This window comes from Triticum urartu, chromosome 5 (assembly GCF_003073215.2).
Source record: "Triticum urartu cultivar G1812 chromosome 5, Tu2.1, whole genome shotgun sequence".
Taxonomy (NCBI): domain Eukaryota; kingdom Viridiplantae; phylum Streptophyta; class Magnoliopsida; order Poales; family Poaceae; genus Triticum; species Triticum urartu.
In genome coordinates this window covers 398409206-398418284 of record NC_053026.1, presented here as the reverse complement: position 1 = coordinate 398418284, position 9079 = coordinate 398409206, and the positions used below count along the sequence as shown (strand labels likewise).

Genomic DNA, 9079 nt, shown 5'->3' with positions numbered 1-9079 from the left:
GAACTGCCCGGAGAGGCTGCTTTGTACTTCCGCGGCAAGGGCCGCCGTGTGCTCCTCTGTTCGGAGAGAGCGTTCGGTGTTTCCATTGACCATAATTACTCCTCAAGGTCCTGGCATCTTGAGCTTAAGGTATGCGTAGTGCGGTACCGCATTGAACTTCGCGAATGCGGTTCGCCCGAGCAGTGCGTGATAGCCACTGCGGAATGGGACTATGTCGAAGATTAACTCCTCGCTTCGGAAATTATCCGGAGATCCGAAGACCACTTCAAGTGTGACTGAGCCTGTACAGTTGGCCTCTACACCTGGTATTACGCCTTTAAAGGTCGTTTTGGTGGGCTTAATCCTCGAGGGATCTATGCCCATTTTCCGCACTATATCCTGGTAAAGCAGGTTCAGGCTGCTGCCCCCGTCCATAAGGACTCTAGTGAGATGAAATCCGTCAATAATTGGGTCTAGAACCAATGCGGCGAATCCGCCATGACGGGTGCTAGTGGGATGGTCCCTTCGATCAAAGGTGATCGGGCAGGAGGACCATGGGTTGAACTTTGGGGCGACTGGCTCTACCGCGTATACGTCCCTTAACGCGCGCTTCCGCTCCCTCTTGGGGATGTGGGTTGCGTATATCATGTTCACCGTCCGCACTTGTGGGGGAAAACCCTTCTGTCCACTGTTGTTCGGCGCCGGGGCTCTTCGTCGTCATCTCTATGCAGCCCCGTGTCTTTATTTTCGGCATTTAACTTTCCTGCCTGCTTGAACACCCAACAATCCCTGTTGGTGTGATTGGCCGGCTTTTCGGGGGTGCCATGTATCTGGCACAAGCAGTCCAGTATTCGATCCAAACTGGACGAGCCCCTAGGATTTCTTTTGAATGGCTTTTTCCGCTGACCGGATTTATAGCCTCTGAATCCGGCATTAACTGCCGTATCCTCAGCATTGTCGCCGTTAGTGCGGCGCTTCTGCTTGTTGCGATGCGACCTGCCACTACTGTCCCTGGTATCTGAATTACCAGGGTTCTTGGTCATATTGTTGCTACGAGCAAGCCAGCTGTCTTCTCCCGCACAAAAGCGGGTCATGAGTGTCGTGAGTGCTGCCATAGATTTCGGCTTTTCCTGTCCAAGGTGCCGGGCAAGCCACTCGTCACGGATATTGTGCTTGAAGGCTGCTAGGGCCTCTGCGTCCGGACAGTCGACTATTTGATTTTTCTTTCTTAGGAACCTTGTCCAGAATTGCTTGGCCGATTCCTCTGGCTGTTTAATTACGTGGCTTAGGTCATCGGTGTCTGGTGGTCGCACATAAGTGCCCTGGAAATTGTCGAGGAATGCGGCTTCCAAGTCCTCCCAACAACCGATTGATCCTGCTGGCAAGCTGTTAAGCCAATGCTGAGCTGGTCCTTTTAGCTTGAGTGGGAGGTATTTGATGGCGTGGAGATCATCGCCGCGGGCCATGTGGATATGAAGGAGATAATCCTCGGTCCATACCGCAGGATCTGTTGTGCCATCATATGGTTCGATGTTTATGGGTTTGAAACCCTCACTTCATTTGTGAAGCATAGTGGGTGTGCGACGCCTCTATACTGGGCTATATCATGACGTAGCTCTAATGAGCTTTGTCTACTGTGTTCGGCCCTACCGGATTTGTGTCCGGCGTGACGGTTACCGTCTCGAGTCGTGGGGCGCCCACGCGACCCGTAGATTGATCTTGTTTTGCCTTGCCTTGTCCTCCAACATATCTCGCAGGTCTGGTGCATTTTCCCGTGCCTTGGTACGGGGTGCGGCTTGAGTGGAGGGCCGAGAGGCCTCTCTGTCGCGGCCACGAGGTGGCCGGTCGGCCGTATCAAGTGCTGGTGATGTAGGTTTAAGTGCTTCCTCCTCTAATCGGGGTAGCAACCTGCGCTTTGGGTAGCTCTTGGAGGGGCGTTCGAGTTTATGCTCTTCGGCCGCAAGGACTTCAGTCCATCTGTCGACTAGCAAATCTTGATCAGCTCTAAGCTGTTGCTGTTTTTTCTTGAGGCTTCTTGCCATGGCCATAAGCCTACGTTGAAAACGCTCTTGCTCGATGGGATCCTCTGGCACGATGAATTCGTCGTCATCGAGGCTTGCCTCGTCTTCAGAGGGAGGCGTATAATTATCGTCCTCGACCTCTCTGTCTGCCGCTCTCTCATGAGGGCTGGCTTCTCCATCCTCCTGTGTTGAATCTTGCTGGAGGGGGTTTTCTTCGGCATTCTCCGGAGTATTATTATCTCCCGTGCTGGAATCACCGTATTTGCTTTGGCGGGATTTTGAGCGGCGCCGCTGACGCTGGCGCTTAGGCTGTTTCTTGGAGGGGTCATCCTCCGCTGTTCCATCGCCATCTCCTTCTTTTGGGGTGTCCACCATGTATATGTCATACGACGAGGTGGCTTTCCAGGGGCCAACAGGCGTTGGTTCTTCATCGTCTCCTACATCGGTGTCCATACCGTCCATGTCTTTGGAGTCGAAGTCGAGCATGTGGGTTAAATCGTCGACAGTGGCTACAAAGTGGGTGGTGGGTGGACTTTGAATTTCTTAATCGTCCGTATCCCAACCTTGCTGACCGTAGTCCGGCCAGGGCTCTCCGGATAAAGAGAGAGACTTTAGTGTCTTCAGAATATCGCCGAAAGGCGAGTGCTGAAAGATGTCCGCGGCAGTAAACTCCATGATCGGCGCCCAATCAGATTCGATCGGCAGGGCCGCGGAGGGTTCGGAGTCCGGAGGGGAGTCCGGCTCCATGGAGTCACGAGTCTCGCGGAGTGCGAGGCTGGTGTTCGGCTCGATCGCCGTTGAGATCGCAGCCCCCGAGGCGGCGCCCAACCACCCATCCTCAATCGGCGTAGTTGGCTCCGAATTAAGGGTCGAAGCCGATGCGGGTGCGGCCTCCAGGGAACTCTTTGGTGGCAGAGCTAGATCATGCTCGTCGTGACAGTGCGGCGCGCTCGGCAGTGGCTCGAATTCCGTCGAGGATCAAGTCCCCGCGGATGTCAGCCGTGTAGTTTAAACTTCCAAATCTGACCTGAACGGCCAGGGGCATAGCTTTCGATCTGCTCCAGATGGCCAAGTGAATTGGCCCGCAGTGCGAAGCCGCCAAGACGAAGATCTGTCCGGGGAGGAAGGTCTCACCCTGGACTGCATCGCTATGATGATCGTAGGAGCCATCAAGCCTGACGACGACACAGAGGAACTCTCAATGAAAGCACCAATGTCGGTGTCAAAACCGGCGGATCTCGGGTAGGGGGTCCCGAACTGTGCGTCTAGGCCGGATGGTAACAGGAGGCAAGGGACACGAGTTTTACCCAGGTTCGGGCCCTCTTGATGGAGGTAAAACCCTACGTCCTGCTTGATTAATATTGATGATATGGGTAGTATAGAGTAGATCTACCACGAGATCGGAGAGGCTAAACCCTAGAAGCTAGCCTATGGTATGATTGTTGTTCTGTATGTGTCCTACGGACTAAAGCCCTCCGGTTTATATAGACACCGGAGAGGGTTAGGGTTACACAAAGTCGATTACAATGGTAGGAGATCTACATATCCGTATCGCCAAGCTTGCCTTCCACGCCAAGGAAAGTCCCTTCCGGACACGGGACGAAGTCTTCAATCTTGTATCTTCATAGTCCAGGAGTCCGGCTGAAGGTATATCCGGTACCATCCTCGAACACTTCCCATCCAATTTAATTAGATCCTAATCATGCAATGTTTGAGGATTGATCTAATGCAATAAAACTGGGTAGTAGGAGGTATGATCAAAGTGTTACTTGCCTTGCTGATGATCCGCGAAACCTAGAGATTCGAAGTAACAGGCGGCGCACTCCGGGTATTCTATCGCAGACAAACAAACAAGCATACAATAAGTATTCATCTAATGCACAGGTAAAACTCAAATAAGAGATCTAACCAGAAAGGTTCAACTTAAGAACTCCGGTTTGCAAAAAGAATCAAATCAAACGAAGCAATGAAAGTCAAACGGCAAAAGAAACAAGCTTCGTTTACTATTCTGGATCTAGGGAAATTTTTACACTAGCAAAACTTTTTTAAGTTGGTTAAACGGATAGAGGGTTTCGAGACGAAACTCCAGGCGCTTGAATCGCCTGAATCCGATAAACGAGCGAAAAGTTATACTAAAACGAAAATCGGATCAGGAATCGCGATCAGAAAAATCACGGATTTAATGTGAGAAAAAAGAAAAACGACGAACGTTCGCTAGAATGAACGAACGGATGAACGCTCGCTAAATAAATAAATCGGAAAACCGATCTATTTAAAAAAACCGAAACTAAAAAAACCGCGACTTTTTTTCTCTTTTTTTTAAATTATTCCGCGCAGAAAAACAAATAAAAGAAATACTAAACGGACTCCAAAAATCCCGAAATAAATTTTCCCGGGCTTCTAAAATCAAGCCGCACAAGGTGAACATTTATTTGGGGCCTAAATGCAATTTTGAAAAATGCACATTTTTCCTAAATTCAAATAAAATACCGAAAAACTCCGAAATAAAATCTTATTTGATTTTATTATTAAATCCTCAATATTTATTTATTTTGGGAAAGTCATTTTATTCCCTCTCTCATATTTTTGTAATAGAAATAATTGATGATAAGATAATTAAAATCAAATGATCCTATTCGCAAAATTTGAGAAAACTCAAACATGAAAATAACGAAATCCCCAACTCTCTCCGTGGGTCCTTGAGTTGCGTGGAATTTCTAGGATCAAAACCAAAAGAAAATAAATTATGATATGCAATGATGATCTAATGTATAACATTCCAAATTGAAAATTTGGGATGTTACATTTGTCCTTCTCGAAAACAATCTCCATTACCGGTTACATGATGTAAATCTACCATGAAAGAATGTGAGAGAACTAAACAAAATGAACTGAATGAGCAACCACCTAAATATCAATAGGATACATTGCTAAAAATGCAAGTAATAGTGAATAAAAATGATAGGCCAATGGTCCCACAAGAATTAAATCAAGTTCAAATGCAATATACAAAATCATGAACAAAACCCTCTACCAATTGTATAGCATCATTTCCACCAAGGTGGTTGGTGGTCCTCATCACCATGTGGCCTAGATGCCTGATGACGTATCGCTTTTGTCTAGATTATGCCCGGCCCTTGCTCGGGTCTGGTAAACTCTTCTTTCATGTGTCACTCAGAAAGTACCAGCAAATTGTGCTTTGTGGAGACCCCAGAAGAACACCATCCACGAGGGGAATGCAAGGTGTTGACTTGCCAGTCTTCATGTCAAAAACCATGCCTTGATCCCTTTCCCCTCCCGTCGATCCAGTACACACAATCACCCTTGAGTCCCGGAATGCCTTCTGCGTTTATCGACATTGAATTGTTCCTCCCAATAAACACCGAGTATCCCCATAAGTCAGACATAGCGTCCCAACATGGTTGACGTTGGGGGTCATACCTCAGAACAAATATTTCATCATGTGCTACACGGCATCGACCCCCTTCCGGCAGCTGCAAAGTAACTGTACACGACACATTCCTCCAGATCTGGTACAAGTTACCATCGCAGAACACCAGGTTCTTGACACTAGTGAAAGTCGAGATTGTGTTGTATGGTAGGGCGAAACTGGTGGTGGTGTCGAACGATAGGTTGCTTCCCACAGACGACAACAATGCCTTAATGGTGGCCGGTGCATTTAGATCCGGCCATGTCCCATGCATCTGGATGATTTTCCTATTATGCACTGCAGGATATGCTGATTTGTTTCCCTCGAGAAGGTTCCCGACGGCGGCGTTGTGGCAGGAAGAGCACATGAACGTCTCCAAACCGAGTGAGGCAGTAGACCCTACCATTTTCATGGTAGATGAGGTCGGCGAGCTGGTCTCCAACGGTGAGGCGGATGGGGTCGAGGATGGCCCACCTCCTTGTTGGGGAACGCAGTATTTCAAAAAAATTCCTACGATCACGCAAGATCTATCTAGGGATGCATAGCAGCAAGAGCGGAGAGTGTGTCCACGTACCCTCGTAGACCGAAAGCGGAAGCGCTAAGAAACGCGGTTGATGTAGTCGAACGTCTTCGCGATCCAACCAATCAAGTACCGAGCACACGACACCTCCGCGGTCTGCACACGTTCAACTCGGTGATGTCCCTCGAACTCTAGATCCAGCTGAGGCCGAGGGAGAGTTTCGTCAGCACAACGATGGTGATGATGAAGTTACCGACGTAGGGCTTCGCCTAAGCACTACGACAATATGACCGAGGTGGAAATCTGTGGAGAGGGGCATCGCACACGGCTAAGAGATCAACTTATGTGTCTATGGGGTGCCCCCCTCCCCATATATAAAGGAGTGTAGGAGGGGAGGGCCGGCCTCCTATGGCGCGCCCCAAGGGGTGGATTCCTACTCCTAGTAGGAGTAGGTCTTCCCCCTTCCCTAGTTGGAATAGGAGAAGAAGGAAGAGGCAGAGGGAGAGAAGGAAAGGGGGGTCGGCTCCCCTCCCAATTCGGATTGGGCTTGGTAGGCGCGCGCCTCCCACTTGGCCACCTCCTCCTCTCTCCCACCATAGACCATTAAGGCCCATTAACTCCCCGGGGGGTTCCAGCAACCCCCCGGTACTCTGGAAAATTCCCGAACCTATCCAAAACCTTTCCGGTGTCCAAACATAGCCTTCCAATATATCAATCTTTATGTCTCGACCATTTCAAGACTCCTCGTCATGTCCGTGATCACATACGGGACTCTGAACTACCTTCAGTACATCAAATCACATAACTCATAATACATATCATCATCGAACGTTAAGCGTGCGGACCCTACGGGTTCGAGAACTATGTAGACATGACCGAGACTCATCTCCGTTCAATAACCAATAGCAGAACCTGGATGCTCATATTGGTTCCCACATATTCTACGAAGATCTTTATCGGTCAAACCACATAACAACATACGTTTGTTCCCTCTGTCATCGGTATGTTACTTGCCCGAGATTCGATCGTCGGTATGATCGTACCAAGTTCAATCTCGTTACCGGAAAGTCTCTTTACTCGTTCCGTAATGCAACATCCTGGAACTAACTCATTAGTCACATTTCTTGCAAGGCTTATAGTGATGTGCATTACCGAGAGGGCCTAGAGATACCTCTCCGGCAATCAGAGTGACAAATCCTAATCTCGATCTATGCCAACTCAACAAACACCATCGGAGACACATGTAGATCATATTTATAATCACCCTGTTATGTTGTGACATTTCATAACACACCAAGTGTTCCTCCGGTATTCAGGAGTTGCATAATCTCATAGTCATGGGAACATGTATAAGTTATGGAGAAAGAAATAGTAATAAACTAAACGATCATAGTGCTAAGCTAACGGATGGGTCAAGTCAATCACATCATTCTCTAATGATGTGATCCCGTTCATCAAATGACAACTCGTGTCTATGGTTAGGAAACTTAACCATCTTTGATTAACGAGCTAGTCAAGTTGAGGCATACTAGTGACACTCTGTTTGTCTATGTATTCACACATGTACTAAGTTTCCGGTTAATACAATTCTAGCATGAATAATAAACATTTATCATGATATAAGGAAATATAAATAACAACTTTATTATTGCCTCTTGGGCATATTTCCTTCACTCCTGGCCCCTGCAATGACATAGGCAACCCTATTGATGTCACGGATCACAGCGGCCACGAAGTCGTCAGTGGTAGGGTTGGGTGCGAAGATGATCTTGAAGACGAGGCGGCTGTCATAGACAAGCGGGGGTAGGAGGATCTCGGCGGTTGTGATGGGGTGGAAGAGGCTGAGCAGGCTACGGACGTCGTCAATGTGGACGGAGAGGGCGAGCCATCCGCTACACCAGCCGAGACAGGTCCTGACCGAGTGGATGGTGGTGAGCTTGAAGGAGCGACGCGCGGCGGGGCAGAGCTTGCCCGAAGGGATGGCTTTGAGCTCAAAGGAGCAACGCGCGAGGATTGAGGCTGCGGTTGTACGATGCTTGACGGCAGCGGTGATGCAGCGCTTGGCAGGGTCGTCTCCATGGTCGATGAGCAGCGACGGTGATGGCGGCACAAGCATGCGACGCCATCTCGTGCAGGTGCCCCGCACACTCGCGTAGCACTTGAGGTCATCAAGGCCGTCGGCGGTGTGGTAGACAAGCTCCGGTGGTAGGTCCGTCCAGGCCGGGCCTGGCGGCATGGCGGGGCTAGGATTCTGGCGAGGTTGGAAAATTTCTAAATGAATAATGAGGGGATTTCGCTCACGCATACAATGAAAGAAAGAGAGAAGCTGTGTGCTCTCGCTTATGATGGAAATCTTTTAAAGCATTCGACTCAGCCACAGAAACGTGCATGTGGAAAACTGCTTCCAGAAATTGTGGTAACAACTCTATTTTATGTTGTTTTTGGTAAGTCATGATTTGCTTCCATCAAATCAATATAAATTTACTTAATGGTTCAAGAAATTACGTAAAAGACTCAAATTTGTTTTCCTTGGTAATTCACGATTGCTTCCTGTTTTTTTTGGTAAGTCATGATTGCTTGAAATAGAAATATACTCCCAAAGTCCCGAATTAGTTGACTCAGATTTGTCCAAATATGGATATGTATGTAGACACGGTTTAGTGTTCGATACATCTATATCTGAATAAATCTAAGTCAATTAATTTAGGGCGGAGGTTGTACAAAAGATTAATAATTTCTAGAAATTACAGATTTGCTTCCAACAAACAACTAAAATGTTTTTTCTTGTAGCACTAGGGTGGCATGGGCACTTCAATTTTGGCCAACGCTTAGCGTGGGACCATCGACGCGCTCGATCATCGTTGTGTGGGCCGTCCGTTGTGAGTCATGTGGGCTATTTCAATAGTAAAAGCTTTGCCCCAACTCTATCTCCTGTAGGTCCCTCAAAAAAACTAAGGTGGAAAAAACATTGTTGAAACACGGGTTGTTGTTGCAGTAACGTCCCTCGCATCTAGCAGCAGCTCGCCATCCCCTCGCTCTGACACCACACTCTCCACCTCGAAACCGTGATGGTTATGGTCGTAGCATGTTCGTAGGCCAGCCCAACATCCCATCTGTGAGCCGCAACAT

The 9079-nt window shown here is 48.3% G+C and overlaps 1 pseudogene; it reads right to left on the bottom strand.

The window, feature by feature from the left end:
* Window positions 1-5163: 5163 nt before the first annotated feature.
* LOC125507056 lies at window positions 5164-8186 on the bottom strand (annotated as a pseudogene).
* Window positions 8187-9079: the final 893 nt, after the last annotated feature.